This window comes from Puma concolor, chromosome D3, assembly GCF_028749965.1.
Source record: "Puma concolor isolate L17-30 chromosome D3, mPumCon1.1.hap2, whole genome shotgun sequence".
Classification (NCBI taxonomy): domain Eukaryota; kingdom Metazoa; phylum Chordata; class Mammalia; order Carnivora; family Felidae; genus Puma; species Puma concolor.
This window is the reverse complement of record NC_141678.1, coordinates 30,485,156-30,505,812: the sequence shown is the minus strand read 5'-3', so window position 1 is coordinate 30,505,812 and position 20,657 is coordinate 30,485,156. Positions and strand designations below refer to the sequence as shown.

Genomic DNA, 20,657 nt, shown 5'->3' with positions numbered 1-20,657 from the left:
GATGAGGAGGGGGGTGAAGGGGAAGAATTCATTTTAGAGGGGCGAGATGAACTTAAAAGTATGAAGAGTTGAGAGAAAGTATCATCAAATCACAGCAGCAATAGTGGGATTAAGGCAGAGCAGATGTTCTTTAAATTATAAAATGTGGGAGAAAATATTTTAAGTGCAAATTAAGAAAAAAAAAAGCCAGGTAATAAAAAAAAAAAAATGCTTAGATTCCTCTGAATGACTTACAGCTGATTTCTGTGAAGAACTGGAAGAAATTTTTGCCCTTACGTTTCAGTTTAATAAAGGTGATATCCTGTATTTAGTTTAGCAAAACCTGTGTTTCTAAAGAATGCAAAGTGAAATCTGTTTAGGCCATACCAGATTGATGGCGAATTTTCAATTTTTGGCTATTGTCTTTCTTGGGGTTTCTAAGGTTACTTACTGTGTGGTATAATCTTGGTATATTTTAGTCTTTTTGAGTAGAAAGAGAGGAAAGAAACATTTATTCTTTTCATTCAATACAATTTCTGGTGATGTAAATAAGGTTCTTTATCCGTGAAATGAAAAACTAAATTTGAAGCTGCAACACTGAATTTGTTTTTTGTTTTTGAGCTTATTTATTTATTTTGAGAGAGAGAGCAAGCAGGGTAGGGACAGGGAGAGAGGGGAGAGACAGGGAGAATCCCAAACAGGCTCTTCATTGTCAGCACAGAGCTCGACGCGTAGCTCAGACTCACAAACCGGCTTGCGAGATGACGACCTGAGCCCAAATCAAGATGCTTAACTGCCTGAGCCACCCAGGTGCCACTTAAGCTTCCACACTCTGAAAGAAAAAATATATAAAATATGTTTTCTGCATTCTGATTTACCTTTTTTTTTTAAAGTGTTCAACTGTTTATGTATTTTGAGAGAGAGAGAGAGACAGAGACAGAGAATCCTAAGCAGCCTCTGTGCTGTCAGTGTCAAACCTGACACAGAGCTTGAATAACCTGAGCCAAAATCAAGCTGGACGCTTAACCAGCTGAGCCACCCAGGTGCCACTCTTTTTTTTAATAGAATCTGCATAGAATAGACACATACACACATACCAAATGAATGAACTCAAAATGTATAAATTTTTGTCTAATATGAACTCTTTGTCATGACAGAATCATAAGGCAGGAAAGGTTGCCAAGAGAGTATGCAAAATTCTTTGTAGGAGATGATTTTTACTTCTTTGAAGATTTCCGACAGTAGATACATTTTTAAAACCATATTTATTTATTTTTGAGAGAGATGGAGCATGAGCGGGGGAAGGGCAGAGAGAGAGAGGGAGACACAGAATCTGAAGCAGGCTTCAGGCTCTGAGCTGTCAGCACAGAGCCTGACACTTGGGGCTCAAGCTCAGGAACCATGCGATCATGACCTGAGCCAAAGTCAGATGCTTAGCCGACTGAGTCCCCCGGGCACCCCAAGGTACATTTTATATTATACAGGGGAAACTTTAGTATTCATAGTTGTTCGATTTAGCATGTAAATTCTTTCATGTCTAAAACTGAGAAAGACTGGTGAGTTGATTTTTTTTTTTTTTAGTCCCTTTCTTCTTTCCTCCTGGGAATGTTCAGTCCTGCTTGATAATGACACATGTATTTGAAGACTTTAAAATCTTCAAATTGGATGATCATAAATATATTAGTTGCTTAATGCTAGATTCCTTCTCGGGTCCTTAACTACCTTTCTATATGGTGTAGATAGGAAATTAGAGCTCTTCAATGCTGTTCCCAGTAGAATAATAAAACTATATGAAGTTTAAAAATTGGTTTTTATATTTTTCTTAGATGTCATGGTAGTAGTGGAAAATGGCTCAAAATTCTGTAATCCTGTATTTCTCTTCTATACTTTAAATCGTGTCCCTTAAGATTAATTTTTTTATTTGTTTTACTATTTTTTTTAATGTTGATTCTTGAGAGAGAGTGAGGGAGCATATGAATCACAAGCCGACTCCATGCTTCGTGTGGACGTGACGCAGGGCTTGATCCCACGGCCTTGGGACCATGACTTGAGCTGAAACTAAGAGTTGGACGCTCAACTGACAGAGCCACCCAGGCATCCCAAGATTAATTTTTAAAAAGCAGTATTCTTATAAAATCCTGAATTAGCGTTTCACAGTTAAAACTTTTTATGACTCTTAATGCCATTCATTACAGAAATGAATATTTGTCTATATTAGTAAACGTATAGTTTGCACCCTTAAAACTAATGTTGGAATATAGACGTGAAATCTTGAATCTCATGTTTTCTTCCCCTGCTTTTGTGATTGTATTATTTTTACTCTTTAAAAATATTTTCAGTGTTTGTTTATTTTTGAGAGAGAGAACGTGAGGGAGAAGGGGAGGGGTAGGGAGAGGGGGACAGAGGATCCAAAGCAGGCTCTGTGCCGACAGCAGAGGGCCTGATGCGGGGCTCGAACTCATGAACCAAGAGCTCATGACGTGAGCCAAAGTTGGAGACTTAACTGACTGAGCCACCCAGGCGCCCCTCCCCTGTTTTCATTATTATTCTTTATTTATTCTTTATTTTTATTAGTTTACAATTCAGTGTCCAGTTAGGGAATATATAGTGTGTACAGTGTAGTCTTGGCTTCAGGAGTAGATTCCCGTGATTCATCACTTCCGGATAACCCCAGGGCTCCTTCCAACATGTGCCCTCCTCAATGCCCACCATCCCTTTTTTCCACCCCCTTAACTCCCCACCCGCATCAACCCTCAGCTTGTTCTCTGTCTTTTAAGAGCCTCGTATGGTTTGCCTCCTCTAGGTATTTGTAACTATTTTTTCTTTCCCTTCCCCATGGTCTTGTGTGAAGTTTTCAAATTCCACCTATGAGTGAAAACATACGATATCTTTCTCTTGACTGACCTATTTCACTTCGCATCATACCTTCCAGTTGTTTCCTCAGTGTTGCAAATGGCAGGATTCCATTCTTTTTCATGGCCGAGTCGTAGTATTCCATTGTATATAGAAACCACCTCTTCTTTAGCCATTCATCAGTTGATGGACATTTGGGCTCTTTCCATAATTTGGCGATTGTTGGTAGAACTGCTATCAACTCTGGGGTACATGTGGCCCTACAAATCAGCACTCCTGTATCCTTTGGATAAATGCCTAATAGTGCTGTTGCTGGGTTGTAGGGTAATTCTATTTTTAATTTTTTGAGGAACCTCCACACTGTCTTCCAGAGCGGCCGCACCAGTTTGCATTGCCACCAACAGTGCAAGAGGGTTCCTGTTTCGCCACATCCTCGCCAACATCTGTTATTTCCGGAGTTGTGAATTTCACCACCGCACTCTGACCGATTGAGGTGGTATCCCAGTGGGGTTTGATTTGTATTTCCTGGATGACGCGTGATGTTGAGCATCTTTGCATGTGTCCGTTGGCCATCTGGATGTCTCCTTTGGAAAAGTGTCTATTCACGTCCTCTGCCCCTTTCTTCTCTTACTTGGTTTTCGGGTGTTGAGTTTGGCAAGTTCTTTATAGACTTTTTTTATCCTAACCCTTTATGTGATATGCCATTTGCGAATACATATCTTCTCCCATTCCGTCGGTTGCCTTTAAGGTTTGTTGATTGTTGCCTTTGCTGTGTGGCAGCTTTGTATCTTGATGAGGTCCCAAAAGTTCACTTCTGCTTTTATTTCCCTTGCCTTTGGAGACATGTCAAGTAAGTAATTGCTGCAGCCGAGGTCAGAGAGGTCGTTGCCTGTTTTCTCCTCTAGGATTTTGATGGTTTCCTGTCTCACGGTTAGCTTTTTCATGCATTGGAGTTTGTGTTTGTGTAAGGTGTAAGAAAGTGGTCCAGTTTCACTCTTGTGCAAGTGCCTGTCCAGTTCTCCCAGCACCATTAGCTAAAGAGACTGTCTTTTTTGCATTGGCTACTCTTTCCTGCTTTGTTGGAGCTTAGTTGGCCACACATGTGTGGGCCCATTTCTGGGTTCTGTATTCTACTCCGTTGGCCTCTGTGCTTGTTTGGAGCTAATACCATGCGTTTGAGGAGTCCAGCTTTGTAGTACAGGCTAAAGTCTGGGATTGTGATGCCTCCCCCACTCTGGTTTCCTTTCTCAACCTTACTTTGGTTGTTCTGGGTCTTTTGTGGTTCTCTCCAAAGTTTAGGATTGTTTGTTCCAGTTCTGTGAAGAATGCTGCTGTTATTTTGATTGGGATTGCATTGAATGTACAGATTGCTTTGGGTAGTATTGACATTTTAACAATGTTTGTTCTTGCAACCCATGAGCATGGAATATTTTCCGGGTTCTTTGTGTCTTCTTCAGTTTCTTTCATAAGTTGTCTATAGTTTTCAGCATACAGATCTTTTACCTCTTTGGTTAGGTTTAATGCTAGGTATATTATAGTTTGGTGCAGTGGTAAAAGGGATTGATTCCTTGATCTCTCTTTCTAACGCTTCATGATTGGTGTATAGACATGCAACCGATTGGGTGCATTGATGTTTTATCCTGTAGCTTTGCTGAATGCGTGTGTCAGTTCTAGCAGTTTTTTGGTGGAGGCTTTCAGGATGTCCACATAGAGTATCGTGTCATCTGCAAACTGTGAAAGTTTGACCTCTTCTTTGCCAACTTGGGTGCCTTTTATTTCATTTTGTTGTGTGATGTCTAAGGCCAGGACTTCCAACATTATGTTAAACAACAGTGGTGAGAGTAGAAATCCCTTCATGTTCCTGATCTCAGGGGAAAAGCTCTCAGTGTTTCTCCATGGAGGAGACTATTTACTGTGGGCCATTCGTGTGTGGCTTTTATGGTTCGAAGGTCTATTCCTTCTATCTGATTTTCTTGAGGGTTGTATTAAGAAAGAGTGCTGTATTTTGTCAAATGCTTTTTCTGCATCTATTGACAGGATCATATGGTTGTTATCCTTTCTTCTCTTCATGGGAGGTGTCATGTTGATTGATTTGTGAATATTGAACCAGCCCTGCCACCCGGGAATGAATCGCACTTGATCCTGGCGAATCATTGTCTTAATATACCATTGCATTACATTTGTTAGTATCTTGTTGAGAAGAAGAAGAAGGATTAACTCTCCTTTAATGTCTGGTAGGATTCCCCTGGGAAGCCATCGTGCCCAGGACTCTTATCTTTTGGGAGATTTTTAATAACTGGTTGAATGTCTTCACGGGTTGTGGGTCTGTTCACGTTTTCTATTTCTTCCCGTTTGGCTTTTGGTGTGTGTGGGTGTCTAGGAATTTGTCCATGTCTTCCAGGTTGTCCAGGTTGTTGGCATATACTTTTTCATAGTATCCTCGGATTCTTGTTGTGTTTCTGTGCTGTTGGTTGTGATCTCTCGTCTTTCATTTGTGATTTTATCTGTTTGGGCCTCTCTTTCTTCTTTTTGAGAAGTGTGGCTAGGGGGTTATCAATTTTGTTTATTAAAAAAAAACATCTCTTAGATTCATTGATGTGTGCAACCTTGTTTTTGGATTCTATAGGATTTATTTCTGCTCTACTGTTTCTTGTTTCTCTTCTTCTGCTGACGTTGGGCTTTCTTTGCTGCTGTGTTTCTAGTTTGTTTAGGAGTGAAGTTAGTTTCTGTATTTGGGACCATCCTTGCTTCTGGAGATAGGCCTGGATTGCAATGTATTTTCCTCTAAGGACTGCCTTTGCTGCATCCCAAAGGGTTTGGATTGCGTGTTTTCATTTTCATTTGCTTCCATATGGTTTTTAATTTCTTCCTTAGTCGCCTGGTGGACCCATTCTTTCTTGAGTAGGAAGCTCTGTAACCTCCATGCATTTGGAGGCTTTCCAATTTTTGTTCTTGTGGTTGATTCCAAGTGTCTGAGCGTTGTGATCTGAAAATATGCATGGTATGATCTCAGTCCTTTTATATTTGTGGAGGGCTGTTTTGTGACCCGGGATGTGATCTATATTGGAGAATGTTCTATGTGCACTTAAGAAGAATGTGCATTCTACTGCTGTTAAATGAAAAGATTTCACTACATGTGTATTGATATCCATGTATATAAATGTATATGTTAAGTCCAATGTATATGTATATCTGAATACATCTGGTCCAATGACACATTGGATCTGTGTTTTCTTACTGATTTTCTACCTTGATGATCCGCCTATTGCCATGCGTGGAGTCTTAAAGTCGGCTACAATCATGGTATTTGTATGTATACCTTTATTCATGTTTGTGATGAATGGATTCATCTCTGTGGGCCTTTCACTTTGGGGACATGAACATTTGCAATTGTTAGCTCCTCTTGATGGATAGACCCTTTAATTATGATAAAATGCCCTTCTGAATCTGTTACTACAGTCTTTGGCTTAAAATCTAGTCTGTCTGGTGGAAGTATGGCAACTCCAGCTTTCTTTTGACTTCTAGTAGCATGATAGGTGGCTCCCATTACCTTTACTTTGAATCTGGAGGTGTCCTGGGGTGTAAAATCAGTGTCTTGTTGACAGCATATAGATGGATCTTGTTCTTTGGTTTTGTTTTGTGTTTATCCATTCTGATTCCCTGTGTCTTTTTTTTTTTTTTTTTTTTTTTTAACGTTTATTTATTTTTTTGGGACAGAGAGAGACAGAGCATGAACAGGGGAGGGGCAGAGAGAGAGGGAGACACAGAATCAGAAACAGGCTCCAGGCTCTGAGCCATCAGCCCAGAGCCTGATGCGGGGCTCGAACTCACGGACCGCGAGATCGTGACCTAGCTGAAGTCGGACGCTTAACCGACAGCGCCACCCAGGCGCCCCTCCCTGTGTCTTTTGATTGGGGCATTGACTGTTTCCCACCCCTCCCTTCTGCCCTGCCAAGTTTCTTTGGACAGGTCTGCTGCTACCCTTATGTGTCTTCCCTTGTAGATTAAGACCCGTTTGTCCCTAGCTGCTTTCAGAATTCGCTCTTTATCTTTGTATTTTTCTGGTTTCGCTATGACATGTCATGGTGTTGACCTGGTTTTGTTGATTTTGAAGGGAATTCTCTGTGCCGCCAGGACTTGGATGCCGGTTTCCTTCCCCAGATGAGGGAAGTTCTCAGCTATAAGTTGTTCAAATAAAACTTCTGCCCCTTTCTCTCACTCTTCTTCTTCTGGGACTCCTATGACGTGGCTATTATTTCATCTCACCGAATCAATTAGATGTCTAGTACCTGCCTCGTGGTCTAGTAATTTCCTTTCGTTCCTTTCTCTGCTTCATCTTTGTCCACAATTGTATCTTCTATTTCACCAATTCTCTCTTCTGCTTCTCCCATCCTTGCTGTCACTGCATCCAGTTTGTTTTGTAACTCGTTTACAACATTTCATTTTCAGCATTCATCGTGACGATTCCTTAGGTCCTTGATCTCTGAAGCAGTAGATTGTCTGCTGTCTTCTATGCTTGGTTTCCAGCCCCGCTATGCGTCTTATGAGTGTTCTTCCAAAAACGTGCTCAGATACATTGTTTCTGTCTCTTTTGTGCAGTTCTCTGGCTGTCCTTTCTTCCTGGAATTTTTTTTGAGGAGAATTCTTCGATTTTGTTGTTTTGGCTAGATTCCTGCCCTTTATGTGTTTTAATAGCTTGTTCTGTGTCCCACACCTGCGAGTACTACTATATTAAAAAGGGGTCCTACACGGTCCAGGGCCTGGCAGTTGAACAAATGTTTTTGGAGTGTGTTGTGTGCACTCTTTTGGTGCGTCTTTGGCTGCTTTTCTCGCTACTTGGAGTGGTGGTTTGGGCCTTCCGCCAGGTGTGCTTTGATTTGTTTGTTGAAGTAATCCTGGAAAAAAGGAGAAGAGGGTGGTGAAGAATCTTTAGCCCAAACAAAGAGAGAAATGACAGGAGTGGGAAAAAAGACCAGGCAGTGACTCAAAGGAGCTATAGGGCTTAATCCAGAAAGAGAGGGAGGAAAATGAAGAAGGAGATCTGGAAAAGTATAGAGAAAATGCCCGATCAAAGAAACAAACAAAGAATCAGAACAGAGGAACAAAGGAAAAAAATATAGATATAGATATAGATATAGATATAGATATAGATAATTAGCTTTGACCCAAAGTCAACTTGAGACTACTAGGCTGATTCCAAAGGGAGAAGAGGAGAGAGGAGAGTAGATAGAGAAAAAAGGGAAAAGAGAAGAGAGGGAAAGCAAAGGAAAGAAAAGATGGGCACCTGGGTGGCTCAGTAGGTGAAGCGTCCGACTCTTGAATTTGGTTCAGGTCATGTTCTCCCTGTTGGTGGGTTTGAAACCCCCATCAGGTTCTGCCGTGAGGGCATGGATCCTGCTCGGATTCTCTCTCTCTCTCCCTCTCTCTGTACCTCTCCTGCTTGATCACTCACTCTCTCTCAAAATACAGAAATAAACATTAAAAAAGAAAAGAAAAGATAAAAAGAACAATAATTCAAATGAAAACAAACAAACAAACTAAGATACAAAACCAGAGGAGAGTTGTCTGTTGGTGCCTGGGACTGGTGGCTGTGCTGGTCTAGGGGAGGAGCTGTCTGGTCCCATCAGTGTCAGTCTCACTCCCATAGAGAAGCAGTTACCAGGCACAGAGAGGCAGGGTTTGGTTTAATGGGCCTGCCTCCACTGAGGCTCACTGTCCATTCATTGAAGCCCCACGATGTTGGTCATGGGGGGAGAAATGGCGACACCCCAGTCTCTCCTGCCCACACGAGGTGTCTCAAAACTCACTGTTTAGGCCGTCCTCACGGAATAGCCTGGGGGGCCGGCTTGCCTTGCTGCACAGTCCCCTGTGCTCCCTGAGCACTGAGCTGGGATTCAAAACCCTGTAGGATCCCCCTTTGCTCAGACCTGGTAGTGGAGTTGCGCCACTCTGCCCAGTGGACAAAGGGCAAGCCCTTGTCCCACCAAAGCCGACTTCCTCTCTCCTTCCGTTTCTCTGCCCACCTCTTTGGGGAGCATCTCCCCCCAGTATCAGAGAGCCAGGCTCCAGTGGAGTGGCATAGGGAAGCTCTTTGCCTAGAAATCCAGGAGTCAAGTCAACTCTTCCTTCTCCCCATTTTCTGGGTTCAGAGGAGCCACATCCCTGCCCGTCACAGCCTTGCCCAGAGACACCTCCCACCCTTCTTTCTGGAACCGTTGGCTTAACAGTCCGTTGCTTTTTATTTTTTCTATTTAAAAACATTTTTTTAATGTTTTTCTTTATTTTTGAAGGAGAAAGAGAGACAGAGCATGAGTGGGGGAGGAGCAGAGAGAGAGGGAGACCCAGAATTCGAAGCAGGCTCCAGGCTCTAAGCTGTCAGCACAGAGTCCGATGCGGGGCTCAAACCCAGAAACTGTGAGATCATGACCTGAGCCGAAGCCAGATGCTCAACTGACTGAGGCCCCCAGGCGCCCCAACAATGAGTTTCTTTAGGCAAGGTGTGCAAGCTTGGGATAAGCCACTGAAGCCACAAAGGTCAGCAGAGGCTGTGGGGCTGGAAACTCTGTCCAGTGCTGATCTGGGGAGCCAGTATGACCTAGCACCGTGAAACAGGTGAAGAAGGAGCTCTGGGTGAGGTTCGAAATTCTGGTGGTTCAAATTCTGGTGCGTGTATTTACTGAGGGGCATCTGTGTGCCAGACACCAGGCTGGGCTCTGCGGACACAGCAGTGAACAAGATAGTCCTGCCCCCTTGAGGCTGACATCCCAGTATGGTAGACACACCCTGATAGACCGAGTGTGACTAAAAGGATCATTACAGGCTTTGCACCACAGTGTGAAGGAGAGGCACTTGGCCCCACAAGAATGTGCAACAGGGTGAAGTAACCTCATGTAGGTGGCCCAGGAAGGTTTTCTGGAGGTAGTGATGTTTGAGAAGATATGTGAAGCACCTATAAACCCTTTTAGGTAAAGGGAGGAGGTGGAAAGAGCGGAACACCGTTCCTGGCCGAGGGAGCTGCGTCTACAAGGACTTTGTGGCTGGAGGGACCACGATGAACTTGAGGAAGACAGAGGGCTCGGAAGTGGCTGGAGTACAGAGAAAAGGAGAATGGTGGCAAAGGCAGAGGGGCAGAGCATGTGGTCCAAGGAGAATGGTGGCAAAGGCAGAGGGGCAGAGCATGTGGTCCCGTCCTAAAAGCACGAGGAAAGGAGTGGGGAGGACATGAGCTATGCGCAAGGAGAGGGTGGAGCTAAAATTGATTGCTTGTAAATTGCGCAGTCTCAGGCAAGCATCTGTCTTTCCCTTCACGAGGGTCTGGGGGGTTTATCCATGAGGAGGAAAATTACTCACCTATCAGAATGAGCCATGGGCAAACAGCCACCATGTTAGCCTGAGCTGCTTCTGAGCAGGTATCTAATCTTGTCTGTCTCCCCAGTGTCGCCCAGGGAAAGCTGGGGACAGGGTGGCCTCAGCATGATTTCTTCCAGTTGAGATCCAGCCCGCTCTCATCCTGGCTCCTGCCAGGCCCGCTTTGCCCTCCCCTCCTTTCCTCTCCCCGCCTCCACCCCTTAATTTTGTTTTGGTTCCCAGAGCAGCAGGGACTGGCTTCTCGTTGCCATGACGACTGCCATTAAAGGAGCCTGCCCATGACACAAATTGGTCAGGGAAGCCAAGTGACTAACCGCCTTGTTTTCTTGCCTTGAGCTGGGCCTGGCAGGACTCTTAATTGGAAGGAAGGCAGGTGCTTGAGGGCCGACCCCCTGGAGGGGGAGTGGGGATGAGGGGAGTGCTAGAGGGCAGGCCACGTGTACCTCTGCAAACTGGAGCCTTTGTCACTGCCACTGAGCTGGGTGTGTTTAGGGAGATGCACCTCCCAGCCCCGGGGTGTGGGGTGATGGGATGGGGGGAGGAGGGCATCCCATGCTAAGAAGACAGGAGGAAAGAGAGTCAACCAGTGTTTCTACCTCCTAAGAAGATAGGAGGAAAGAGAGTCAACCCCATGGTGCTTCCAGTCTAACCCAGTGGCACTTCATGAATGAGGGGTGGCAATGTTGCCCCCCGGGTAGGGTTGCCAGGTAACATAGAGGTCACACAGTTAAGTTCAAATTCTAGATAAACAGCAAGTACTTTTGGAGTGTCAGTATGCATTGCTAAATCTGGCAGCCCTACTTCAGGGGGACGTTATATTTCTCATGGTGAGAAATGAGAGTGCTGCTGGCATTGAGTGGGTAGAGTCCAGGGATGCTGTTCAACTTCCTGCAATGCCGAGGACAGCCCCCACCACAGAGAAGTGTGCAGCCTGGAACGGCACTGCTGTGGAGGTTAAGAAACCTCTGTGCTAGGCACTGTGCTGAGTGCATGCCAAGCATTCCTTCTTTTGCTCTTCATGACAGCCCTGAGAGGGAGGATAATTATTTCCTCCACTTGATAGAGGAGGAGCTGGAGGCACAGAGATGTTAAGCAGCTCACGTTAAGGTCACACAGCCTGTCCGTGGAGAAGCTAGGATTCAAATCCTGCTTTCTCAGGCTCTGAAGAGTGGCCTCATGGAGGTTCATCAGAAACCCTGGAAACATGGCTTGGGGTCAGGTGTGGGGGTGGGGGCAGATAGATGAGGCAGGAAAGTCATTAGTTACAGCTTACTTTGGGGCTGTGAATGCCAGGCTGCAGCCTTTGCTCTGTCAGGTAGTGGGGAGCTATGGAAGACTTCAGAGCAAGGAGGGTCTTGCTTAGACTTGAACTTCAGAAAGTTTCAGCTGATAGTAGGAGCCAGGATTGACCCTTTCTGCCATTTCTTAGAAGAAAACTTCTTCCTTTCCTTCCTTCCTACCTTCTTCTCTACTCCCTCTCTATCTCCCTCCCTCTATTCCTTCCTTCCTTTCTTCCACAAATATTTACTGAACATCTACTATGTACCAGGTATAGCTTAGGAACTGTAAAGAAGGAACAAAGCAGCATCCCTGTTCACATGCTCTCAAGCATAGAATGTAGTTGGGGGACAGATAGATAAACCTATTTTAAATATACGCAGGCACATCTCGGAGACATTGCAGGTTTGGTTCCAGGCCACTGCAAGAGAGCAAATACTGTGATAAATCAAGTCAAAAGGAATTTTTTGGTTTTCCAGTGCATATAAAAGTTATGTTTAGGGGCGCCTGGGTGGTTCAGTTGGTTGAGCATACGACTCTTGATTTCGGCTCAGGTCATAATCTTGTGGTTCATGGGATCTGAGCCTGTGGTCAGGCTCTGCGCTGATGGTGTGGAGCCTACTTGGGATTCTCTTTCTCTGCCCCTCCCTTGTGCTTTCCCTCTCTCTGTCTCTTTCAAAATGAGTAAATAAACACTTTTTTAAAAAGTTATGTTTACACTATGCTGTAGCATTATTTCTAAAAAACAATGTATGCGTCTTAAGGGGCACCTGGGTGGCTCAGTCGGTTAAGCGTCCGACTTCGGCTCAGGTCATGATCTCGCAGTTGGTGGGTTCGAGCCCCACATCAGGTTCTGTGCTGACAGCTCAGAGCCTGGAACCTGTTTCAGATTCTGTGTGTCCCTCTGTCTCCCTGCCCCTCCCCCACTCGTGCTCTGTCTCTCTCTCTCTCTCAAAAATAGACATTAAAAAAATTTTAATACTATGTTATGTCGTATAATTATGTTAACTTTATTTTTATTTTATTGTATATAATGTGTAAATTTTTCAAGTTTTTTGATAATTTTTTTAAGTTTTTTAATTTATTTTGAGAGAGACAGCACGAGCAGGGGAAGGGCTGAGAGAGAGAGAGAGAGAGAGAGAGAGAGGGAGTAAGAATCCCAAGCAGGCTCAGCCCTGTCAGCGCAGAGCCTGACGTGGGGCTCGAACTTACAAGCCATGAGATCCTGACCTGAGCCAAAATCAAGAGTCAGACGCTTAACCTACTGAGTCATCCAGTTGCCCCTGTTATATCAATTTCTTAAAAGGGAGTGAGAGGTGCAGGCTTCCCTACAAAACACCTTCCTGTTAAAAAATGCTAACCATCATCTGAGATTTCAGTGAGTCATAATCATTGATCACAGATCACCGCAACAAATATAATAATAATGAAAAGGTTTGAAATATTGTGAGAATTACCAAAATGTGACCCAGGGACACAAAGTGAGCAATTGCTGTTGGGAAAATGTGCTGATATAGACTTGCTCAATGCAGGATTGCCACAAACCTTCAATGTATTAAAAAAAAAAAAAGGCAGTGTCTGCTATTAGAAGTCCCAAGTACTGTGAGGAAAATAAAGCTGGAAAGTGGGTAGAGAGGTGTGAGAAGGGCTCTCCAGAGGCGGTGGTCAGGGTTGGGTGACATTTGGACTGAGACCTAAAGGGAAGGAGGGGACCGTACTGACATCTGCAAGAAGGGTGTTCCTGACAGAGGGAACAGCATGTGCAAAGGCCCTGAGTGGGGAACAGTGAGTAGGGAAGAGGCTAAGGAGCCTGGAGTGGAGTGAACAAGAATGGAGGAGGAGGAGAGACGAGGTCACAGGGTCTTGTGACCCTCAGAAGTGAGATGGGAGCCATGGGAGGACTTGGCACAAGGGAAGAAACATGGACTCATCCATGTTGCAGACTGCTCAGGCTGCAGGACTGGCAAAAACTGTGGGGGACACCAAGGCAAGAGAGGAAACTTGTTTTCTGAGCTTTCAATTCTTGGGCTAGAAAGCACAGCCCCCCACTCTTCCCACTTCCCCACTGGCCTGGCCAAGTAGGGGTTCCAAAAATGCTTGCCAGTTGAATGCAGGAATACTGGGTGCAGATATTTTGGGGCTTTCTGATGGTTCTAGGGTTGACTCAGATCAGTTCACATGTGTCGTGTTTTCAGGCTTAAGATGGCAGAAATGCTCCTTGTGAATAATGCAGCCACATCCTTGCGCACTGCGTTTTGATGCTTTTCTCAGGTCTCTGGCAGTGCGGCTTCCGGGAGCTTTTGCCAGTGCAGCGCTTGGGCTTCAGCACCTTGGTTCGATGAGAAGAGAGTGGCAGGAGGGGCCCTGGCTTTCCGTGTGGATGATGTCTCCTGTGCAGTGTGGCTGCGTCTCCCCTGAGGTCACCGCATGAGGGGCTCCGGGAAATGGCGGTAGCGTTTGTTGCCATTTGGCAGGTAGAAAAGGACATTTTTGTCACCCCAGTGGGCCTGCGGTTCCTGGCCGCAGGTCCCAGGATGGGAACTGAGGACCCCAGAGACCTTGTCCCAGTTCTGCCCCTGACCACGCCCCTCCTCCCTGTGTCATTCTGCTTTCTACGTGGATGAGGGTGGACAGCTCTAGGGTTCTAAGAACCTCAAGCCATCAGATTTGGCCAGCATCACTCTCTGAGAGCCGAGTCTTCCAAGTTTTCTCAGCTCCACATTTGCCAAGCCCGTACTTAAGACCCATTAAAACTCAGTAGCTGCTAAGACTATTTTGGAGTGTCCATTCCACTCAGGAAAAACAAGGGCTCAACTGAAGGCTTTCTTGAGGATAAAGAGGCTTTTACTTTTTAAACAGCACTTACTGAGCACTTCATACAGATGAGCTCATTTAATTGTCCCCTTGCCACAACACGGGTAAAACACTGTCCCTTATAGCTAACGAAATCGATACACACAGATGGCAAATGCCTTGCCAAAGGTCACGGACATTGTCAGTGGTACGGCTTGGGGTTCTGGCTCTAGAACCCTGCTCTGCATTACCCTGGAGCCAAAGCCAATGACCTGCATATGGTTATGAGCTACTCTGAGAATGTGGAGTTGGGGAAAGGTCCTGGCTTTGCAGCTGGACAGCCTTGAGTTCAAGTTCCAGCCCTGCCATTTGGCAGATTCACGAACCTTTCTGGCTTCCGTTTCCTCACGTATGGGATGGTGGGGGGGGGGGGGTCACGTACCAACACGGCACCACATTGTGCCATCGCTGCCGAAGATTCACCAGTATTTATGAAGGGACCAGGCTCTGTGTTTGGCTTACCCTTTGAGAGTTGAGGGGCACCTGGGTGGCTCAGTCAGTTAAGTGTCCAACTCCTAATTTCAGCTCAGGTCATGATCTCACAGTCGTGAGATCGAGCCCTGCATTGGGCTCCACGCTGAGCATGGAGGCTGCTTACAATTCTCTCTCTCTCTCCTCCTCTCTCACCCCTGCCCACCCCTCTCCCCCACTTGCACGCTCTCTCTTGCTCTCTAAAATAAATAAAATAAAAAAAAGAACTCAGTTGCAGAAGGATGTTTTGCTGCCCTGTCTGGTCATATCCGAACTTGCAGATGTTTTAGCACAGGATCTTGCTCTCCCTGGGTAAGCCCTGGGCTGGGGGGCGGGGTGTTGTAGACCTGGAAGGGGGTATTTCTTGGGGTCCAAAGGAATGAGCCCTCAAATGGAGGTCAGGAAGGCTGAGTCTCGCCTGACTGCCTCGCCATCCTGAGGTGGGCAGCTGGATCTCCCCTCTGGGTCTGGTGGGTCACTGGCCCCATGGAAGTAATCCCTCAGCCAAAGAAGGTCCAACACCCTCGTGAGCCTCCTGGCCCTGCCACTTAAGCACTCTGTGCCCCCGGGGGTCAGCAGCTAAGAGTGCTGAACTCCAGTGGGAGGCGGTGTGTTTTTCTTCTAGTAGGTACAGGAAGACAAGTGAATAGGTTCTTACACTTTTTTTTTTTCTCACAGAATCTCAAAGGAACTCGCGTTTATAGAGGATGGGAACAGCTCCCCTTGCAGTGAGCCTCCCTTTAAAAATCAGGTAGCTGAGAGGCGCCTGGTGGCTCAGTCAGTTAAGCGTCTGGCTGTTGATTTCAGTTTGGGTCATGATTTCTCAGTCCTGGGGTCAGGCCTGTGCTGACAGCAGGGAGCCTGCTTGGGATTCTGTCTCTCTCTCTCTCTCTCTCTCTCTCTCTCTGCCCCTTCCTGGCTTGTTCTCTCTCTCTCTCTCCCTCCCTCCCTCCCTCTAAATAAATAAAACCTTAAATTAAAAACAGTCAGATAGCTGAAGCCTCAAGAGTTCACGGGATTTGGGTGATGCCTGGGACCTTGAATGAATGGTCCTTTAGTTTGTATTATTTAGTAAGTTATGTTTCATTAGTAAATTCAGATTATAGGAACTATCATTCATTTTTTCCTTCTTTTGTTTTTTTCTCCCTTTTTTGAGAAATAAAGACATTTTACAACCCCCACATATTAACCACTGCTCTAAATCACCAATACACAAAGCAAGCTTCCTGTCGAGTAGGTACAAGTAGCAACTCCTCTTTACTGATGAAGGAAACCGAAGCTCAGAGAGGTTAAGAGGCTGGACTGAGGTCACACAACTTGAGAAGCAGCACAGCAGGGTGCTGTAGCCAGCTTCACCCATTTCACTGTGGGGAATCCCTTGCAAAGCTAGCTAGAACAATAAAGAAATCTAGAAACACAAAGCCAAAAGGGAAAGAGGCTCAAAAAACTGATTTTATTGGTTCAAGGGTATGGGAAGTTGGGGTGCAGACTGCCAGCTTCAGGTGCAGTTCTGTCCAGGGGTCCCAATGATGTCATCAGGACCTTCTCTGTTTTCCTGTCTCTGTGCTGATTTTCTGTGCGTTGGCTTTATGCTTCGCCTGTCTCTGCGGGGAGGGGGAGTGTTGCCCGGCCGCTCTTGGGGTACAGCCTGCCAGCTTGGCATCAGCAGACAGAGACCTTCCCCTCCCCCTTGGTTTTGGGGGAAGATGTAGGAGGAGATTTTGTTCACAGAACATGGAAGAGGTACACTGATCCCTGCTCGGGTAGGCAGAGTCCAGGAAGGCTCCCGGGAGGAGGGGACATCTGGGCTGAAGCCTGAATTGCTCTTAGCTGGCTGGAGCATGTAGGGATGGGCACCCGGCCGGAGGCACAGGTGAGCGAGGGCACAGAGCGGAGCCCATGGCGCCGCCTTTGGGGAGCAGCGTCTGAGGGTCCGTGGTCCAAGGCACAGCCAGAGATGCTGCCTGCTAGATCCTCAGCACCCAGGGCGCTCGCAGGGGAGGCAGAGCAGCAAAACCTGCACTCTGCTCTTCCCCTCTCCTCTTCACTTTGCCCAAATGCCGAGAACGATTTTTAAAGCCACCCTGACACCCTCCAGATACCCTGCATTAACCAGCCTCTCCGCTGTGAGTTTCTGGCAGACGCGAGAGTCAAGGGGCCTCCGTCTCTTTAGCTACTGCTGGCTCAGTGTTACTCGCCCACCTGCACTGCCAGGCGCCGACCACCTGAGACCCCAGCTGGGGTGAGGTACGCCCTGAGTCAGGACTGAGGCAGCAGGCCTCGGAGGAGCAGATGGCAAACGGGCTGGTTTTTACTTTGGCTTCATATGCGCCCCAGGCACAGTGCTGTGGGCTTTATACCAGGGGGTCCCCTGGGCCAAGTTCAGCCTTTTGGTGAAACTGCTCTTGAGCAGAGAAGAATGGTTTGTACATCCTAAAAGAGGGTTATAAAAACAAGAGACAGTGGGACAGAGACTCTGTGTGGCCTGAAAATAGGTTTGACAGATGGAGTAAGTGAAAATTCAGATTGCTGGTGGGGGGGGGGGGGGGGCGGCGGTGGTGGTGGTGCTGCAGGGCACCTGGCTGGCTCAGTCAGTTAAGCCTCAGGCTCTTGATTTCAGCTCAGGTCACGGTCTTGGGGATTGTGAGATTGAGCCCTGCATAGGGCTCTGTACTAACATGGCGGAGCATGCTTGGGATTCTCTCTCCCTCTCTGCCCCCGCTCTCTAAATAAATAAACTTAATTTTTTTTTTTTTAAGTTCAGATTGCCTGGTTGAATCTGAATTTCAGGAAAACAAGTAATCTTTTAGCATAGGTATGGTCCATGCAATATTTGGTACATACTTACACACACAAAAAATTCCTTGTGTATCTGAAGTTTAGGTATCACTGGGCAGCCTGTATTTTATCTGGCAGTCCTATTCCAGAACCCGAAGTGTTTGCTGTCTGACCCTCTCCGGAAAATACTGCCCACCTGGGCCTTGAACACACAGCAGATGAGATCAGACGTCCAAGGGACTTAAAGACACTGCCTGGATCAAAACTCAGTGAGCTTTAGCTGCTGGTGTTAGTGCTACTAATATAATCAGAGTGATCACCAAACATAGATTGAGCACATGCTGTTTGTTTGCCTAGTCAGCGTCCTAGAGATGGACACTAAACGCCCTCAGATGTATAGTGGAAGTCAGGCCATGATAAATTCTAAGGAAACGTCTACAGCAGCAGAAGGGGGTAGGGAGTGGAGCTCTCTTTTACACAGGGTGGGTCTGAGCCCCTGCCCCCATTCTGAACGCTGTGCGTGTGTTTTTATGAAGTCCGCACATGGCAGCCCAGACAGGTGGTGTGAGTGTCCTCTCCGTTTCACAGATGAGGAAACTGAGGCCTGAGGTCACCTCGCTAATGGCAGAATTGGAGTTTGACCTGGGCCTAGTGGCTCCCTAAACTCAAGTTTTTACTGACTTCCCTCGGGGTCCTTCCTTTACATGGTGCCAGCTGTGTGCTGTGAGGCCCTCTGCCCAGATTTTCCATAATCCTTATGACAGCCCTGCACCCTGGGCTGTATTATTCCTATCCAGGCACAGGAGGGGTGAGCACAGAACCGTGCTGAGAGGCAGCGGGGAGTAGTGGCTGATCTGAAACCTGGCAGGGTTCAAGGTGGGCAGCACGAGGGTACCTTGGTGTGGGTGGGCAGGTGGTGGGAGTGAGGAGAGAAGACAAGGCAGGCCCCAGAGGCCCGGGAGCCCTCTCTTCCGGCTTTGCGGGTTGGTCCGGATTTCCCTGCCTGATTTCCTCCTGAGATTACACCTCCTATATGTTGTTTCGATATTTGCAGGTGGAGGGTGGGAGGGCGGGGCTGGTTTCTGAATGGTTGCAGGGTGGGGCTGGAAGTGTGCTGGGGCCTGTGCTCACTGGTGGCCCGTGGAGGGGTGGGGTCACAGCCCCAGAGGCCACCTAGGTCCTAAATAACCTGTGGATGAGAAGTTGGGGTGGGTGAACAGAGCCTCAGAGCCCCTTTGCAATTGCCTGTTCACCTAACTCACACTCGTGAGCATCCACTGTGGGCCAGACCGTGAACCCTACGGTCGCTGCCATCTAAGAGTGGCTCCTGCCTATACAATTCCTACTACGTGCCAGGTGCCGTCTCATTTGCCGATGAGGTGGGGTACTATTATCCAACACCCCATGGTACAGGTGGGGAGACTTGTCCAGCGTCATGAGTGGTCAAGGATTCAACACCAGTTCAGTGACACCACGTTCTGGCTCCTAGCCTCTCAACTGCCTCCTAACATCCTGTCGTTAGAGCTAATAAGCTGGTTTTGAAAGAAGTGAGCTCCCCATCATTTGGAGGAATGCAGGCAGATGTTGGAGGACTCCGAATGGATGCTGGACAGAGACAAAATCTTTCTGACCACTTTGACCTTTGAAGTTGGCTCCCCCTGCCCAAAAGACCCCCACAGGCATGGTTGTTAGAGTCATATCCGGGTGACCCAGGTCTCCTGACTCCCAGTTCAGTGCTGTTTTGGTCCCCACATTGGGCAAGACTGAGGAACCCCTTCTCATAGGTTTCTTAGCACTTTGGGATTTCACAAGGCCTGACCCATTTCTGGGCAGGTTGGAGGCAGAGCTGACTGTCAGACCTTGAGTTCAAGTCCTGGCTGTGGCCTTTCCTGGTTGTGTGCCTTAGGGCAAATCGCATGAATTCAGTTTACCCATCTTTAAAACGGGGAGGAGAGGGGCACCTGGATGGCTCAGTCAGTTAGGCATCTGACTCTTGATTTCAGCTCAGGTCATGGTCTCGTGGTTTGTGAGTTCAAGCCTTGCATCGGGCTGTGTGCTGACAGCACAGAGCCTGCTTGGGATTCTCTCTCTCTCTCCTGCCTTTCTGCCCCTCCCCCACTCACATGCACACATGTGTGCTCGCTCGCTCTCTCTCTCTCTCTCTCTCTCTCTGGAAAAAAAAAACTTTAAAATGGGGATGATAATATTTTTACGAGGATTAAATAAGGTATTCTGTACAAAGTACATGGCACATAGTAGGTGCTCAGTAAACATACTCTCTTACTCTTAAGCTGGGCAGTAACAAAACTATTTCAAATGGTCTCCAGCTTCTGCTTTGAGGCCTTTGTTAGAATAAAGACCTGGGTCTGAATCCTGCCTCCTCTGCATGACCTTGGGTGGGTTATCTAATAGCTCTCTGCCTCAGTTTCTTCCATCTGTAAAATGGGACTATGTCGGTAATCTATCTTGGGTTGTCATGCCATAAACAGTCCCAGAAACACCATGAGTGCTCAAAAAAAACAAAAGAAAGAAAAGAAAAGCAGTGAGCTTTTAGCATCATAAAACTCCTACTATGTGCTAGCCAGGCCTTCTCTTTCGCAAATAACACCCCATTGAATGCTCACCCCTGGACATGAAGGGCTGAGCTGGATGCAACCACAGGTCTCTGTGGCTGCAGTCGCACCACCCATAGCCACTGCCTCTGTGCTGCCTCAGTCAGGCATGATTCCCGGGCCAAAGCTTAGAAAATCACATGGGCTTTTGCAAGGAGCCAGGATGCCACACTGCCACCGCCATCTCCAGACCACCCTGAGGTTCCTTAAAGCTGTCGACCTCCTTAGGGGCGCCTGGGTGGCGCAGTCGGTTAAGCGTCCGGCTTCAGCCAGGTCACGATCTCACGGTCCGTGAGTTCGAGCCCCGCGTCAGGCTCTGGGCTGATGGCTCGGAGCCTGGAGCCTGTTTCCGATTCTGTGTCTCCCTCTCTCTCTGTCCCTCCCCCGTTCATGCTCTGTCTCTCTCTGTCCCAAAAATAAATAAAAACGTTGAAAAAAAAAATTTAAAAAAAAAAAAAGCTGTCG

The 20,657-nt window shown here is 46.9% G+C and overlaps 1 protein-coding gene and 1 long non-coding RNA gene across 2 annotated transcripts in view; both read left to right on the top strand.

Moving 5' to 3' along the window:
• LOC112870395 (small G protein signaling modulator 1) overlaps window positions 1-20,657 on the top strand; it is a 109,398-nt gene that overhangs the window by 12,993 nt on the left and 75,748 nt on the right.
• On the top strand, window positions 15,540-19,743 carry LOC147575468 (uncharacterized). The gene is made up of 2 exons (XR_015242414.1): window positions 15,540-17,060; window positions 19,414-19,743. It is a non-coding gene; the product is annotated as an uncharacterized LOC147575468 (long non-coding RNA).